Source organism: Equus quagga, chromosome 16, assembly GCF_021613505.1.
Source record: "Equus quagga isolate Etosha38 chromosome 16, UCLA_HA_Equagga_1.0, whole genome shotgun sequence".
In the NCBI taxonomy this organism is placed as follows: Eukaryota; Metazoa; Chordata; class Mammalia; order Perissodactyla; family Equidae; genus Equus; species Equus quagga.
In genome coordinates, this window is record NC_060282.1 from 83,054,912 (window position 1) to 83,073,998 (window position 19,087).

Here is a 19,087-nt window from a genome sequence, read left to right on the forward strand (position 1 = left end):
TGCCTAAAGTCACAAAGTTTTTATCCTAAGGTTTTCTCTAAAGTTGTATGGTTTAATCTTTCTTGTTAGATCTGTAATTCACTTAAAGTTAATTGTTTTGTATCATGTGCGGTAAGATCTTCAACTGACTCAGCATCGTTTATTGAAAAGCACGCTCTTCCCCTACAGTATGGCAGTGTCGCGTCTGTCGTAAGTCAGGTAGGCGTGAATGTGGATCTGCTTTTAGATTTTCCATCGTGTTCCACTGGTCAGTTTGTTTATCCTTGCACAAATGCCATGCCTTGTTAATTCCTATGGGGTTAGAATAGGCCTCAATAGATGGTAATGCAAGTTCTTTAGTTTTCTTCTATTTCTTCCAAATTCTCTTAGCAATTCTAAGTTTTTGTATTTCTGTGTACATTTTCGAACCTGTGTGCCAAATTCTGCAAAAAAAAAATCATCTTTTGCATTTCGATTACATTTGATGAATTGATGAATTTAGGGAAAATTGACATTATAAAATTATTAAATCTTCCAACCCATGAATAAGACATTCCCTTATTTATGTATTTAATTTAACTCGAGAATATTTTGTGGTTTTCAGTGTAGAGGATTTACAGTTACTTTGTTGGATATATTATTAGGTATTTGATGCTTTTTGGTCCTTAAAGTCATTTAAAATGTGAGTTTGTTACAAAAAAAAAAAGTTCTATAACCACACATTTATGCAGAGACTAGAACTAATTCCTTCAAATAGACTCAAGATCCAAGAAGAAATCCAGTGAATGTACAATCACATATTATTCCATACAAATCTGTAGGGAAGAGTAACAGCTGTGAAACAGTAGTAACCACATTCCGCGTATAGAAAGTCAGACCAGCAATCTGGCAAAACAACAACCCCCCTAGTGTTAAACCATTCTAAGTAATAATGTGATATTTTGGGGAAATAAAGGAAATAGCTCTTTCAAAATAAGATAATTCCTACACATGGGAAACTATTTGTAGAAAACTTACGGGATAAAACTTCAAAATTATCAGGGTCACCATTCAGAGTGGCACTTAATTCTTAACTGAAACTTTTAGTTTGCAATTTTTCAGTAACAATAGTGAAAAAAAATCTTAATTCTTTTTCCAGTAATATGAGAAACTGAAAATTTGTAGAAATCTAGCCAAAGGAGAAAAACTTCATTGATAAAAGTTGAAAAAAAAAAAAAGAATATTTCGTTTCTTGTCTCCATAAGCACTATGAAACCATGGATCCTGTACGGTAAGCAACTCCGGGCTAGACTCTCGATCTGGGGATGCTGGCTGATTCTCAGTGCCCTCTAAGCCTGTACTTCTATGTATATGGGGGATGGGAGAAAAAAGGCTGGAAGATCAGGTTGGAGAACACCAGACAAACTTGAGATCCATCAATCACAATGCAATAGGTATGCGCTGGAAAGAAAAAATGATAGCCTGAAGAGCTTATCAAAGTTTCCAGATATCAATTTACAAAAATTAATTAAATTCTGTACACCAGCAACAAACAGATACTGCAGTAAAACAGATATTTACAATAGTGACAAAAATATGAAGTACTTAGGAATAAACCTACCAAAAATGTAAGATATTTGTGTGGATATTTATAAAACTTTATTGAAAAAGAGTCAAAAAAGTCTAAATAATTGAAAGATGGCATGGTTGTTATGATCAAATTTCTCCAAATGTTTGACTCAGTTGTGCACAAGATCACAGTAGGGATTTTCAGGAAACTTGACAAGTTGATTCTGAAATAATAAAACAAATGGTCGAGAAGAGCCAAGACACTTCTAAAGAGGGCAATGGGGGAGTTTGCCCTTCCAAATATTATCGTCTTACGATAAAATCGCAGTGATTAAGACAGCACACTATTGATTCAGAGAAGAACAAAGAGATCAGTGGAAAACAACCGAAAACCGAGACCACACCAAGGCACAGATGTAAACCCAACCTGTGGAAAAGCTAGTAATATAGATAAGTAGGACTATTCCACAAACAGTAGTGATACAATCTGTCATTTATGTCGAAAAAATCAAGCTGGATCATACATCATGTTCTACAAAAAAATGAATTCTATTTGGATTCAAGAGTCCAATGTGAAAGTCATTATCTGATACTTTTAATATCAAATTAGTTTATGAAAAATGAATGAGCAAATACATTTACAGATCTTAGAACTGTGACCAGGATATATTTATTACATATGCGTCCTGGGATCTGATTATACTTTTAGTCCTATCATCTAAAATAAAGCCTAAGAGTTCATCATTCTTGGGATTCTTAAAGGCAATAAAATATTTACAGAACAACTTAAATTTAGTAAGGTCTCAGGTAGTCTGCACATTCAATTACGTAGCTATTTTTTTTTACTATTGTTTTATGTGTAATCATCTTCATCAAACTAGTGGCTAGGTGGCTGTGCCCATATTTTCTCAAACTAAAATAAAAATAGACAAAATAGGATGTTATTATTTATTAATAAGAAATGGACTGAATATTTGTGTCTAAAACATCTAAGTAAATTTCAGCCATACCCAGTCAACAAGAGTTCACCAATAAAACTTGTTGTCATGTTTCTTAATCCTTGAAAATGGTGGTCCAGTAACAGAAAAAAGTGGCCACTGAAAGAGCTCTGCTAAGCTTGCAGAGATGAAAGCAGTGTTGCCTACAGGATCCAAAATTTCCATGCAAGGATGCCAGATAGAGGGGAATATGATGGAGTCCACGACACGGGCCACCATCATGGGGACACAATGAACTCCCAGAAGCTGTACGCTGAAACTTTAGCACTTAGTGCTGTTTTTAAGTTGGGAGCAATGTTCTCTCACTTACATACCTGTTTGGCCTCAAAAAATAGCTTTGGGATAGCAGTTCTCCTAATCTTTAATAATTTCAAGGAAAGTCCCCTCAGATTGAACATCTTTGTGTTCAATAGTCCAGAAATATTTACCTCTGCTGAGAAATATTTAGCATGAATAATGATAGTGAACATTGATTAGGCATTTACTAGATTCCAGAGATGGTGCTAAGCTCTTTACATGCATAATTATATTTACTCTTTAAAATAATCCTACTACTCTCCCCATTGTACAGCAAAAAAAAAAAAAAATACATAAAAAATTAGAAAGAGATATTGTCAAATATAGGAAAAGAGCAGGGAAAAGTCAATTAAAAGAGCACAGATGTGGATAATAGCACGTACTGAAACAATACTGAGAGACAGAATCATACAGTGCAATCTACCCTTGATGAGATGGGGTGGGAGAAGAAAAGTCAGCAGAGCTACAGAAAGCTGGTAAAGTGCTCAGCATTTTCTCCACTGGAAGCAGCTTTGGGCTGTGGTCCCTAACGGTTAAAGATGCTCTGATTAGAGGCAATACAATCCCTTTCTCTTCTTTGCCTTTCACCTTTTACCAAGCTGCTGATGCAGGTGGACTGGCCGCCTTTGCAGCACCTGTCAAGTGAGGGCTGAGTTCCTGCAGGTGGCCCACTGTGAGCAAACACGTCAGCTCGGGAGCATCTTCCCACAATCCACAGGAGCACACACACGACACACGCACACTTGGGGGAGGAACAGGCACATCTCAAAAAGAGGAATGTGAAGTTGTGGATCAGGACGTTCTAGTCAAGTTTCCTATTTAGAGAGTAGGAAGGGGAGCAGTTATTAATCCTATTTTTCTTCTATTAATTAAAGCCTCTACATAAAGAGGGAAACCCTTATACTCCATAGCCTCCTGTTCTCTAAATTCGAGCTATTATCCTTAATTTTAATCTCTCTGTCTGCTCCCATTAGCCCGGTAGACGTTGTCTTTTAGAGAGCTTTGTATTGAGGGAGAAGTAAATAAATGACGCTACAACGCATGTCACTGCAGTGTCCCCATCAATAACTTTAAGTGGAATTTGTCCCAAAGGCAAAGCCCGTGCTGTTCCTCATGTTGTAGAGGCAGCCAGTGGAGCAGGAGGGTGTGAGACATTTCCCAAAGCTCCTTTTCTACCCCTGCTTTGTGTATGCCTATCTTTCCCTTGGTTGTTAAGGGTAGATTACACACAACAACATATTATTAAGAAAATCAAAGAAAGAGCAAAAACACTTTCCCCAAAAACCTTTGTGATTTTGTCAGCCACCTCCTGCTGCTGCCACACATGCCCCCTGCTTGTGCCGGTTTTCCCCTGACTCTTTAGGTCATCCTCCCCAGAGACTGAAGGAGGGAGGGCGGCCACTAGACAGGAGAATTTACAGGGACAAAAAAGGAACATGATAAAAGTAGGCCAAGTAACAGTGGTGTGTCCCACGGTCACCGTGAACACCACACTGAGACGGGGTAGCATTTTTCAGTCTCCCTCTTCTCAAATACGCTGTAAAATTATATAGAACATGCAGTCAGTCAACGTAGCATTAACCTAGCAGTTCTATGAATTCAGGCCAAATAAGACAACCAACAGGAAGTTCAATTTAAAGAACAACTCTGGGCCATGAGGTCTCCATATTTTTCTTCTACAACCCCAAATCTGTCAACGTTTCCTTTACACGTATGCAATCTTGACCATGGTCAAGATTTCGGAATCACATAAAAGCTTAGACAGTTTTTGTCTTCATATGTGTTGGTCTTATGATGTAACACCAGCTTCCAAGTTGGTGCTACCAGAGTAAATGGTAGGTTTTTTATGCTACCATTTTTTCCATATAAAGAAAGTAAATATTGATACACACAATTGTACCAGAAAAATCTGATATGGGTTCAGGTCTCTCTCTGAACGAGGCACTCTGTCTCACGTGTTACCCAAATACTTTCAACTCTGCATCCTGACCTCAATTAATCAACTAATATCAATTAGTCAATCAACTAATATCCATTCAGTTCCTACTATATATCCATCTACTAGTGTAGCAGATGCAGACGTTTAAGATAAGGTGTACCTGCACCTGAAAAGAATATAATTGTGAGGGTGAAGCATGGCTAACGTTTTTGATTGGATCTTTTTCCAGTTTTATTGAGATATAACTGACATATAACATTGCACAAGTTTAAGGCATACAACATAATGATTTAATATATGTATATATTGCAAAATGATTACCACACTAAATTTAGTTAACACCCATCACCTCTCTTTATAAGAAGAAGAACTTTGAAAAAATGTAATATATGCTTAAGTGTTTACTTATTTAATAAGATCAATCTTCATGTAAGAGTTTGAAAACTAGAGGCCCACAAGCCCAAATTGTTATAAAGATGTATTTTATTTGGCCAGTGCTGTCTTTGTTGTTAAAATTGGACCAACATTTTCAAATTGAGTAAATACAATAAAATGAAGATATCCATCTTTTCTGAAAATTTAGAACATCAATATGCAGTTGTACTACATTCATGCATGACCTCAGTCAGCTGGAGTCAAACAGTTGCTGCCCTTGAGACAGGACCCTAGTCCCCACCCCTCCCTTTTGTCCTACTTGTGTGCTCTTTTTGTCTCCTTATCTACTGGCTCTGATGCCTTTTGAAGTGATGATCTTTATCTTAAATGGTCTTCCAGACTCCAAAGAAGATAAATGTCAATAAAGACCCAAATCTTTTCACTTTCCTAACTATACTCACCTGGCCATCTGCTGTAACTGCATGGGTGGCCATTAGTTTTATGGAAAAAACTGTCAAATTATATGAAGGTAATAAAATAATACAAGTGCCAAGAAACGAGAATGGATGCCTCCTTTTTCTTTGCCTATAGATACACAGAATACTTAAATAAATACTCCAGAAGTGCTTCTGGAGAATCTCAGGTCAGCTGAGGTGATTTGGTGTTTGGACCAGAAGTTGACCCATGATGCTCAAAGCTACAGAAACTCTTTAACTCTGACGGGGTCACTTCCAAGATAGGACTTTGCTCATTCTCAGCATTCCTCACAGTTGTCCCTTGGGATATGCACTCCAAATACGTAGCACACAAGAACACATGGGGTGGTCATACATTGTGCTTTTCCCAAGGGAGCTCCAGTTTACGCATATCATCCACATGTGTGTATTGAACCTCTTTTCACGCTCCAAGTGTCCTGGTGTAGGTAACAAAAGTCATTTCACTGAATATTCAAGTAAGTTGGAAAACGCAGGGCTAAAAAGTAATATAGTTTCACTTACTACAAACTTTGAACCTTACCTGCTTGTTTCTTAGTCCTAGGACTGAGCTCAGCTCCCAGGCTCCTCCCTTCCCCTGGTCTTTTTCCTCCTCCTCCTGATGCCTTCCTTCTCTCTCCCTTTTCCTCAGGTGTTTTGCCCTACAGTATATTTTCAAATTTGAATTTCTTGAATCAGCCATGGGCTTTCAGTCTGTCACTGGCCCCCTCACTCCATATAATACTCAAAAGGAATGCTTCGTATCACTGCAGGACGTCAGAGTCACACCCGCCAATCTTATGGATAGTCCGACTCATTGATAGAAGAATGCAGAATGCGTTATTTCCAAGCCTATTTGACCCAGTAAACCTTTCGTTCAGAAGTGTCCTACGGGAACCAACATTCCTTGGCACACCTTTTAGGAAGCCCCGTTTTATCAGTTTGCATTAATTTACTGCTTCTTTAGTTTACTCAAAGCAAATATTAAACTCAACTTTGAGCCAGATAATGAACCAAAGATGCATTATCTCTATTTGACGCTTTATCACCATGATAGTTCTGAGTGTTATTTCGAAAGAGAAATGAAATATCTATAGCCATCCAGCTTACGGTTTGACAGTCTACCTTGACACGGCATTACTTTGCCAGGAAATTCTTGCCCAGGAAGATAAAGTTGCAGATAAACCCATCATTTCAGGAATTTCTTGAAAATTCACTTATTCAAAGCACAGACTACTCAAGTTGCTTTTATCTCATAAATAGCCCTTTCTCAGATCAGTAAATAGCTCAACTGGTTACTCTTCAAAGACGTGCTCACTAGTATAACGTGAACTTTACCCAATCCAAGTCAGTCCCCCTACATCGACAGACCTACCTTAAATCGAAAACTTCGAAATATCCTTTGACTTCCCGTTTCCAGGAGCTACTCAGATTGTGGAGGCAACAGCTTCCCTTACTGCAGTACGCAGTAAACTCAGCTTTCTGTGAGGAACGGCTTTGTCTCTGCCGGCACCTTTGCGATGTCAGCAAGCAACAATAGACATGCGTAACTGAGTAGGGAGGTAGCGTCAACTTAAACAGTGTTCATGGAAACAGTACTGCAGAGGTATTGCTTTACCTGAGAGAGAGAGAGAGAGAGAGAGAGAGAGAGAGCGAGAGAGCGAGAGAGAGAGCGAGCGAGAGCGAGAGAGAGAGTGAGAGAGAGAGAGAGAGAGTGAGTGAGTGAGTGAGTGAGAGAGAGTGAGTGAGTGAGTGTGAGAGTGTGTGTTAGTTATCTCTTGCCATCTCAATACAGTTCAGACTTACTATCCGGTGGAAAGAGCATGGGACTGGAAATTAGACCCAAGTTAAAATGCCTGCCCTGTTGCTACCAAGTCGTTTCATATTGGGCAGTTCACTTAATTCTTCTTATCCTCAAATGATTCTTATAAAATAATATTAACGACATCTTTACACGAGATGGCGTATGTGGACGTGCTTTGCAAATACTTCAGTGACATAAAATTAGTAGTTGCGATTAGACTTGATTTATACTATACCATGTTAGTATCTGGAAATACAATTATGTGGAACCTATTAATTTACCTAATTCCTATCTCTTGTAGGAAGAAGAGAGGAGAACTGAAGTATCTGAGTTTATGAGGCTGGACTATCAGCAGGCTGTGGTGAGGAATCCTGGTGGAGACGCTGTATGTGAAGGGGGGATGCAGTGAAAGGAAGCATTGGGACAAATCAATATGCAATGAAATCAAAAGAAGGCTTATGCTTAAACTTGTTTTCCACTTAGTTTCAGGTACAAACTTGACACCAATTAATGCCAAGGGGCTGGAGGAAGATCGCACAAGTGTTTCAGCCTGCGTCCTTCACTCCAGCGTTTGAATGAAGAGCGAATGTTCTCTGAAATACACAGTTGGCATGGTCTCCCTCTCCCTTATTCTCAAAATGCTTAGATTGGGATACCAGCCACATCTTCACACTCTTCTTCCTCACTTGCTTCCCCCTGTGCCTCCCGCCTGGGTAAATATCCCAGACTGTTTTCTGGCTGTCTGATCTGTTACATCAATTGGCAAACAGCCATACATTGCTTTCATCATAGACTCCAGTAGGGTGAGAGATGGAGATAAGACAAGCAGCAAGAAGGGGGATCAGCTAAGGAGGAATCAGTGCCCACCTGCTCCCCCCACCTCCCAAACCACCCTGAGCAAACAGCTGGTACTTGGGTGCTGCTGCCGCTTTAGTCGGCCCCTCCTCTTTCAGAGATAAAGAGCATTGAATTCCGCTTTTAATACATCAACATAGAATTATATAATGCAGTCAGGGGTTTATGCAGAAGCAGAAGTCATTGTTTCAAGGCAAAAAAGAAAGATGTGTGAGTGTGCAGAACGTGGGAAGGAAACACAAGAATTTGTCCACTCTGCCGCGTACACAGTGCTTTAACTCACGTGTCATAATCAGGTCTTCTTTGGCACTTATGCTCCTCTTATGGTTTCCTCATGGGTTTAGAACTAAGATACTATCCATCAGAAGGATCTGGAACCCTGGTTTAAATACTTCTGTTAAAGATACGCATGCAGATTCGAAATCCAAGAATTAGCTTTTACTCTCCCTCCCGCCCTTACCCTCTCCCACCCCTTCATCAGGGACTTAGCAGGTTTCTCACCCTGAGAGAGCATTGTGGGGCAGGGCCAACCTGGCCTGGATCTCTGGTTGTGAGGAGCCCAAGAAAAGGTGCCAGCCTTGATGACTTTCTATTTCCCTCTATCGTAGTTACACAGCTTGCCCCAACGCCTTTCTAACAGTCCTAACATCAGTATGTCAACATATCAACGTGAAAAAATCATTGAAAAGATGTTATTTTTGGAACATGTATTCAATAAATGATTTCAGTGGAAATCAATACTCAGAATTCCAGTCTTTTAGAGAAGCTGATTAAAATGTTTAGCCCTTTTCACAAGCTGCTCATTTTATCGATATAGAATTTGTATCTTTATTTTAAACTAAGCATTATGACATATCTTTTTGTTTCCAGCTAACCATAAAATATTCCATCCTTCTCACAAAGAACTGGAGTTCATATATGAATATTTATAAATCAATTTGGTTTTATAATTACTTGCAGATTATTGCCTGTTATTTACTCTTAAAATTACTATTTTAAATTGAATAACATTTTTTTAATTATGTTACATTTTATGATCATGTTCTGTTCATGAGAATTTAAAATCATGATAAAAAGTATTTTTCAAAAGTAAATATATTTAAGCAAGAAAACTGTACAGTGTAATAGAAAATACTAAAAATACTTTTAAAAAGTAGAAGTAACATACAAGCATGACAAGCATGCATACATAAATATGAAAATATGGCAAAATATGGTATTATCATTAAGGGAGGACACCTAAGACCGACATTTCGAAAACACCGTAGCAGCCTTCTGAATGACTCCCTATTCCCTTTGCACGTCTGTGTTTCTCGTCACTGCTCTGCTCATTGTGCTCCCCACTGTTGTAACAGCCTCTCTCCAGTGCTGAAGCTCTTCTCAAAACTCTATTATAGGGGCCTGCCCACGGCCGAGGGGTTAAGTTCACGCACTCTGCTTCAGTGGCCCAGGGTTTCTCAGGTTCGGATCCTGGGTACAGACATGGCACGGCTCGTCAGGACATGCTGAGGCGGCGTCCCACATAGAAGAACTAGAAGGACCTGCAACTAGGATACACAACTACGTACTGGGGCTTTGGGGAGAAGAAGAAGAAAAAAAAGAAGATTGGCAACAGAAGTTAGCTCAGGGCCAATCTTCCTCACAAAAAAAATAAGAAAAAATCCTTTATTGCAGGCACTGAACATCACTCCTTCAATGAAAGCTATCATTATGTCACTGAGTGAGTGCCTCTCTCTTCTCAGCCTATATTTCAGGCTTGCATATTTCATAAGATGTTTTGTTTCCTGCACGTCTTATTATATTTATTTGCGTGGTTTCAGATTCCCCTACTTGAGGATAGGATTGTAAAGTCATCTAAGACAGGATTGAATCTTGTTCTCTGAATCTCTGCCACAGGACCTACGGCTGTGCTTATCACTTAGTATGTGCTTAAGAAATCCATATTAAGTTTCATTCTCTTAAAATTCCAACACTACTTTCTTTTTACTAAACAGTTCAATATATAAAAACAACTACTGGAATTATATTTACGGCTACAGATTTCAGATTGCACAAGTTAGATAATCTATTGATCCTGCAGACCTGGGAAGCAGGGAAATTATCACAATGTGGTGACTTTCAATGCAGGAATGAAAATAAGTCCAATACTGAGAAAAAATGAATTAAAATACAATATTTGAGATATTTGGCTTTAAGTCTCTTAATTTAAGCAAAGATTGAGGAGAATTCTTTACTTATAAAGGGAAGAGTATATTTAACCTATTGCTGATAGGTTTGTTACAAATAATTAATTCCTAACCAGAACTTAGATTATCTTCTCCAAAAGTTACATCTCTACATCTATTTTTTTTTTTTTTTGGCACAGGAAGATTTGCTTTAAGCTAACATCTGTTGCCAATCTTCCTGCTTTTTTTTTTTTTCCTTTTTCCTTCCCAAAGCCCCAGTGCACAGTTGCATATAGTTGTAAGTCCTTCTGGTTCTTCTATGTGAGTTGCTGCTGACAGGTGATGTGGTTCCGTACCCAGGAGCTGAATCCAGGCTGCTGAAGCAGAGCCCGCTGAGCTTTAACCGCCAGGCCACCAGGGCGGCTCTCCCCATCTGTTTTCAGATGTAGCATTTAATACCGTCATGTAAAGATAATGAGACCATGTTAAAGCAGTGGATGTGCAGACCCCCGACTACGCTCTAAGGTGAAGGAGGGTGAGGGCCACGCACGCCATCCTTCTGAGAACACAGCACAGTGCCCAGCTCAACTACCTTCTTAAATTTGCTGAACAAAGGAAGAAATAATGGAGGAAACGTAGGACAAGTGTGTTCCCAGCCATACAAAAACTCGAACCACTGCCTGACCTAGTCTTGCAAAGGACTCCCAACTTTGCACACTACAAGTTTTTTCAATTGAAGTAAAATTTACTTAACATGAAAATAACCATTAACCATTTAAAGTGTACAATTCAGTGGCATTTAGTACATTCACAATGTTGTGCAATCATCACCCCATTCTCTAGTTTAAAGACTTTTTCTCACCCAAAGCAAAACCTTGTGCCCATTAACAGTTGCGCTCCATTCTCCCCTCCCCCTAACCCCTGACAACTACTACCTCTGTTTCTGTGTCTAGGAATTTACTTATTTCAGAAGTTTCACATAAATGGAATCATACAATTTGTGGCTTTTTGTTTCTGGTTCTAGGCTTTTGAAACAGAGAAGTTTGAAAAAGAAAGACTTCCTTTGCTTTGTTCTATAAAACCCTGCAAAACACACTTGGTGTGGTCTGCACCTCCCTTCAGAAAATGCTTAACTTGAAACACCAGTTGCATCTCGACACTCAAGGCAAGTATGAAAAGTGAGGAGAAAGCCTGTGTGTTGGTCAGAGGAATACCAGGGGGAAAAGGTGAGCACTGATTCTTTCTGTTACATATTACCTTTAAACATATTTCTCAAAATTGTGCACTCATTTACCCTTCTTTGAAGTATATTTATTTATTCACCCATTTAACAAAAAATATTAATTGCTTAATATTTGCAATCACTGTGCTAAGCCCTGGGAATTCCAAGATGGAACAGATTCATCTTTGTCCTCAAGGAGACTACAGTCTGGAAAGAGACCAGTGGACCTGCCCACAGGGCCATTTTAATGCATAATTTGGTAACAAATGAGTCGAGCCTTTCACCGTCTGCGCACTCAGTCCAGGCAGAGAAAACACATGTCCAGAGACAGAGGATGAGCATAACTAACCCATTTGATGGAAGGCCCCTTTGACTGACTTGCGCTGTTTCCCCACTTGGCTGCAGTCTTCACCAGAAGGGTCACGCCTAATTTTTTTTTCCACCACTGTATACCCAACACTGTGCTCAGCATCAAGTGTGCTGTCATGTGCTCGTTCATTTGCGCGATCAGTAAATGTCAGCATCTACTATGTGCTGGATGCTGCTCTGGGTTCTCAATTGAGCTCACAATTTAGTCAGTGACGTGGTTAATCAGACAGCAATCACTCAAATATACAGTGAGTTTTATTCTTATTTACATCACTTTCTGTTACTAATCTCAGTTAAGAACTATAATGCAGCCCCAAGAAATACCTGAACCTGGGTGATCTCAGCCTCCCTCTGCCAATAGGTAGATGCCCAGCCTGTGGCAGATCCACTCGGTTTGTCTCTCTCTTATCTGCTTCAAGTAGAGGTGCAGTTGGAAAGTCTGTCTTTGACAGTTCTACGCCTCTGGCTCTGTCATCCCTCAAGGGTACATATTGGTAACTGTCCTTCTATAGACTTAACCGTAAACGACTTCTGTTCAAACACGAGCAGAGCAGGAAACACTTTGGGAGCCGCATTCTCACCAGGGCATGGCCTGCCAGGGGTCTAAGCTGCGGTCTGTGGACATGAGCTTCCTGGCACATACACACTCAATGACCTGCCATCTAACCCCAGCAGTGTTTTGTGCTAAGTCTGTACATTTAGACAAGTGGTTCTCTAACTGTAGTCTAGGGAACCCTGGGGAGCCCCAAGACCATTCCAGTTCTATGAAAACATTAATGTATCGTTTGCGCTTTGGACTCTGTCTCAGGAGTGTACGGTGGGGATTTAAAGAGGCAACAGGACCTGTGATGACATCATTGCTATGACATTTTATTCTGATGACCAACGGAATGTATGCTTGTGTATTCCTATGTTGGAAAAATTTGTTTTAATTTCCAGCATGGTCAATATCAACAGATAGAACCTACGTACAGAACGTAAGGTACCCTAAGACCAGAAGTTTAAGAACCACTGAATTAGACTCTTGTCTTGGTTCTCTGCCTGAGCTCCTAATTTAAAATATCTTCAACCACAATTCACTTGGGCAGGCTCCTGATTTCCTATCTTGCCATTTCTAGCCATTCTTCTTCACAGGGACTTAGAATAAACTCCTCGTATGCCTAAAAGCAGCAACTGAACTGCTTCAAATAGTAGACAAAGTCTGAGTCTCTTGGTTTGTCAACTGTCCAAACGATCATTGCCTAGACAACCCTTCCTATGGTCCCAGCTGGAATCCCCACTTTAACAAAGCTGTTAGTATAGCACCTTTCAGAGTCGGTGCTCAGTCAATGTTTTTAAGGAAGGAGAGAAGGAAAGAGGAGAGGAAATATGTCTGGACCAAGTCTAAATTTTCACATTCCTCAACCTGTAAGATGGATTTTTTTCAGATGCAGAGGCTGGTTTAACGGCCACGAGGATGTGTCTTCCAGGTCTCCAACTGCAGGGAGCATAACTGACCATGGCTCCAGCTGCTATGCTCTCAGAATCCATCCCCTAGTTCATGCTGAGGTCACATTTCCCAAAGGCTTCTCCCAGCCAATTAATGAGCACAGCAGGGATACTGAGGCAGGCCTACTTCTGGGAGATGCTAGACAAGTGGGATGGCCAACTCTGACGCCAGGAACTCCCCTCCCACTCCACCAAAGACCTCGCCAACTTGTCCTTACAACTCTACTGTACAGGGTCTACCTAACCTATCTTCCCCCCGCCTTCCTTACTTCCCTCTCTCACTCCTTCCTTCACTTAGAATAAAACTTACATCACAATCTGATGGCTTTTCTGGTTTCTCCTGGCTCCCTCCTCATTCTCTCTCACAGATGTTGCCACTGACAAACGTGTCGCATTTTTAACCCATCTTGGTGTTTGATTTATGGAGGACTTGGGCTAACATCTCAGTTCTCCAGCTTGATCCTTTTCCTTAGAGTTTGTTCCACCTGATTCAGATGCCCAACTCTTGTCCAAAAGGCCCTGTGGGGAAGCTGGCTCGCTTCTCAGTATCTCCTATGTCTTCTAAAACTGAGAGTCACTGATCTCTGTGTGCCTTACAACTGTTTACACTCACGATGACCCTACCACATGTTGCTTGAAACAGATTCAATTTTTAAAGGGGAGGGGGAAGTAGATCCCAGACTCACTGCCTTCTTTTCTCTCATCTCCCGCAAAATCATTTCTCTGAATCACCATCCCAGGCCCCGAAATTTTGAAATTTTTTGCTAAACTGCCTTCCACACCTACTCCTCATGCAGCCTCTTCCCTCTAAGTCCTTCTTACCTTTATTTTCCCAGAAAAATCCTTCTATAGGAATGGTGTTTTGATCAATTTTACCATAGACCATGATCTCAAGCTACCCCCTTGACCATGGACGGCAACGAAGAAAAGCATATCCCCATTTCAGACAGTTTATGCCAAAAAATTCAGAAGAAAGGAGAAGAGGCACATGGGCTCTAGAGTGCTGTTCCTTTCAAAATAAAGCCATGTGCATGTTGAATATTTTTCCTATTTAATGGGCTTTAACATTCTCTTCTTCAGATGTATTTTGAGGAACACAGGAGCTGCATGGCTAAGAGGAAAGGCCATCCTTTGGATGCTCGTATTGTTCCAAATTACTCTTTGTCATTTAATCATAACACAAACGCCCATGAGACTTCAAAATGCTAAAAATAATTGACAAGCTCACTGTTTTGGCTCACTGTTTATGGATAAACTTCAGATGAGCCAAAAATCTAATATAAATATATTTTATATATATATCAGAGTCAACTTCATTCAGATTAGACCCATTGTGCTCACCTCTTGCAGTCTCTTTGTGCACACACCACTCGGACTCACCCAGAATGGAAGGGAAGTCTGATACTAAATTTTCTGATGACAAACTCTAGCCATGTCTACAAGAGGGTTTTTCCCCTCTCCCCAGAAATCCTAGGCATTTATTCTTACCCTTATTCCTTCATTTAATTTGCAAAGTCCATTGGAGCAAAGAGACTGGGTATTGTAGCCTATCATTTCTGAATAGACTCAATTTAGAAGTTTTCTGGGTCACATATGCTCCCTTAGGTTCCTCCTGAAGTCTGATATTAATCATGTGGGATTTATGAAACAGCATCAGCAAACACTTTTTTTTCAAACAAAAGGTATCCCAAAGTAGGTCACTCATTAAAACCTCTTTAATAGAGAAATGATCCCAAAAGGAAGCTGGAACTAAGAAACTGCTGAAAAAGACTGCACTGATCCACGTGTGAGAAATACACATTTGAATATTCCATTGAGCTCTCTACATTTTCAATTTTGTCTGTCAACTCTACACAGCCAACACTTTCCCCTGTTCCTTCTCTTTTTATCTTTTCTTTACTTACAATCTGAAACTCAATCTCTCCATTATACCCATAAATTGGCAATGTATTAAGAGTTTAATAGTGTTGTTGATTTTCACCAACATGAAAAGCCCTGTGATGGAAATTTACCTTTTTTATTTATTGGTAATAATAATGTTTGAATTCCACTACTGCTTCCATTCAACTAGGTGTTCAGAAGAAATGCTGTAGGCTGCTTTGCTCTAAGTATAAATTTAAGTGAACATGATTGAGACTACAAATAGCAGCGAAATCGCTTTCCTACACTTTTCCTCCTTTTTGTCATGTTTCACCCCTTAAGATATGGTTATTATGGGTACTTTGATCTATTTGAAACAGCTAGACATCTTAGAGGAAAATAACCTCCAATGTACCTGTGTCTGGGGAAGATAAAACTGAGCACCGTCTGACAGAGTCTGCTCCTACTCAGCCTTCATGAAGCAGCCCAATGTTACCCTCTCTGTGAAATCTTTCTCAGCAACCTTGGACCACATTAGTTTTCCCTTCCTCTGGTCTTCCACAGCACTTCTTTCCAGCTTCTCTTAAAACACTTCTTCATTGGATTGTAATTTATCTGTTTCTACAGCTGTCTTCTTGACTAGACTGTAAAGTATTGAGCCTCTTAGGTGAAGTCTTAATCATCTTTGCAGTTTGTACGACATCCAGCTTGTATTAAGCTACTAAGGGAGCAACGGTCCAATTTACCAAAGACTGAGGAGTTTCCTGTATGACCTTCAGTGCTAAAACCAGGATAGACCCAAGCAAATGGGGAGAGCTGGTCATCCTAGATAAGCATTTGCTGTATGCAAGATACTTTATAATCACAACTCCTCTAGCTCTCAAAGTTCATTCTTCATTGAGTAATTCATGACCACCAGATGGGTTGTTCTAGGTACTTGGTTAACCAGCACACAAAGCAAAGCTTCTTCCCTCATTAAGCTTTCATTCAACTGTGAAGTTGGAGACAAATAGTATGGTTTCATTTTGAAGATGGGAAACTTTTGTTCAGAGAGGAGAAGTAATTGCTGAGAGTCCTGTAGTGAGTAAGCAGCACACCCATATCCCTTTGATGCCAAACGAAGGCTCTCATTTCCCCTAAATAAACCTATTTCTCTTTACAGAAGAAACATATTCCTGCTACTAAAGAATTATTTAAAGAGTCTATGCGTTGCGATGAGCAAAATTAGGCATTCCTTTTGGTAACATCTAGATAAAACAAACATGGCTATTGATGCCAAAAAGTTCAAGCTCCATACTCGCTAGGGTCATACTTACTACTCTTAATACTCTGCAGGTGGTGACTATGTGAATTTCACACAGTAATCAGTGGATAAAGCATCAGAATTACCCAAGTTCTAATCTCAGCCAGGCCTCTGATTCTCAGCATAATTACAGTAATCGCCAGTCTGAAGATGCTGTAGTGAAAAATATATGTATAATCAGGTATAATATATCCTTGCATTTGGATAATTACTTATTACATGTTGTATGAATAATGCTAAGCAATATAAAATGGAGAAAAAAAGAATGAGACAACCCAACTATGAGCAAGCCTGGTCTAAAAACTTTTCACACACACCCACCACCCCTCAAAATACATGTGGGACGACTGTCGACTTTACAAGCAGATTCCTGTATGAATAGCATCTGGCTATTTCAATGTTTTGATTTGTAACACTAATGATACACAATTACCCAAAAACACTTTCACTGAGGAAAAGAAAACTCATGTGCATGCACATTAGAAAGTGGTATAAAACAGGCCATAAAATATACTTTTATTCCATTATTTCAAATTCATTTTGAACTCCAAATTTCATTAGAACAATGAGAATGGATTAGCAAGAGGACTTTTCTCTAGTGTCTTATTTTTTTCTCTCTAAATTGTTTATTTCTATCTTACTATAATAGTTTACCATGGACTTTAGTGTAAATTAAAAAATAAATGAGAAGGTACAAGATTAAATTTTGAATAAAAGGAGGAAGAGGCCATACATGAGGGAAGTCGCACCCAACACTTAGGAGGCCAAGAACATTTGGCCCCAACTGTCTAAGTATATAAATTACTAGGCTCATCTCTGGCCTCGTGGCGGGGCCTTCTTTTCTGTATTGTTAAATTAAGGAGGAAATACAACCAAGTGGAGCTTTTATCCCATCACAAAACTAAAGACTATACAGGTTACTAAAAGGGAAGAGATTTACAGCTGAGCTCAATGGAAGATGGCACACAGGTCTCCTATTTCCTATGTAGAGTTATCTCCATAAATCTGCTTAGGTAACCTTATATCAAGATATAAATATCACATATCATCAATTCCAAAACACACAGGTTGAAAAACCAGCCCTGAAATCAGAATTCATCCCACATCCTACAGCACCTCACAACCTCTGTTTGCATGGAGGCACTCGTGGTGTGCTGTAAATTGCTCTTCTGTGTGTGAATCTGGCAGCTATTCCTGGAGCTCCTAACTTTTCAGCCTTCCAACCATTCGAGAGCATCTGATTAGGTAGAATGCATGTGCACGGATCCAGGCTACTCTCTGAACTTTCCACTAACACCTCTGGTAAGATCAAGAAAGCACGGAATCAAAACTCGCAGAACAGGTGTTAGCTGCTTGGAAAGACGTTTCCTGAGACAATGGTGAATATTTTTAGTAAATGCTGCATCACCAAATCTCTGTAGAGCACAGAGTGTGAATGAGAGGTACGACAACACTGATTCAGAGGAGCACGACTACGAATACGAAGAGGTTTAGGAATTCCTTATCCAATTCATTTCTCTTACATTTTCCTTCCGGGTTTGCAAACCATACTATACGATTTTTTTAAAATCTCTATAAATTCTCTACAGCAGTTTCATTAAAGGAATAATATTGCTAGGCAATAGGAAATAGCATGTTAATTGGCAGCATTTTTTAAATTTCTTAGTTGTCCATTAAATAATAGTGTTTTGATTTAATGATCTAATAATTTTATCATCCAGATAACATCAGAAACAGATTCTCTCTAAACACTACATTAGACAGAAGAAGAGCAATAGAAATTTTTGCACCATTTGAAGATAGATAAACTGAGGGAAAAGACAACGTCCTGGGGCTCATGAAAAGATTCTGTAGCACAGTAAAAAGGGAATAATTTCTGAAGATACAGAGGAAAAGCATAATAGTGACAAGAATTTACTATAGAAACATAAAAATTTTGGAAATCATCTTCCGTGTAGTTTCAATACAATTAAAAACTAAACTCAAGAAATGAGAAGTAAGATGTGTGATGGGAATCTCAAAGTACAACTTGAGTTTGGAAAGAAACCAAATCAGCTACGGAAAGCTTTTGAGGAAACAATGTGATAGAATTAAAATCTGCCTGCGAGCTCTGCAGGAAATCCAGCCAGTGATAAAAGAGACAACCTAGAGAAATTACTCCAGAATTCACAAAGTGGAAATGTTTTCCTTATTCTCTCCAGCAACGCTTTTATGGCAACACTCTATCTCAGAATTTAATGCTGTACGTGCTCCAACTAGGAATGAATTCAACTGACCTCTCCTTGCGGACGGAAAACAGTTCAGAGGAGGAATGTCTTGGGAAGTCTAGACGGATGAACAAAACCTACACGTGAGCTACAACTAATGGCTGTGGAACCCTCGATGCAGAAGGAGCAGGGCTGAGGGATGGAA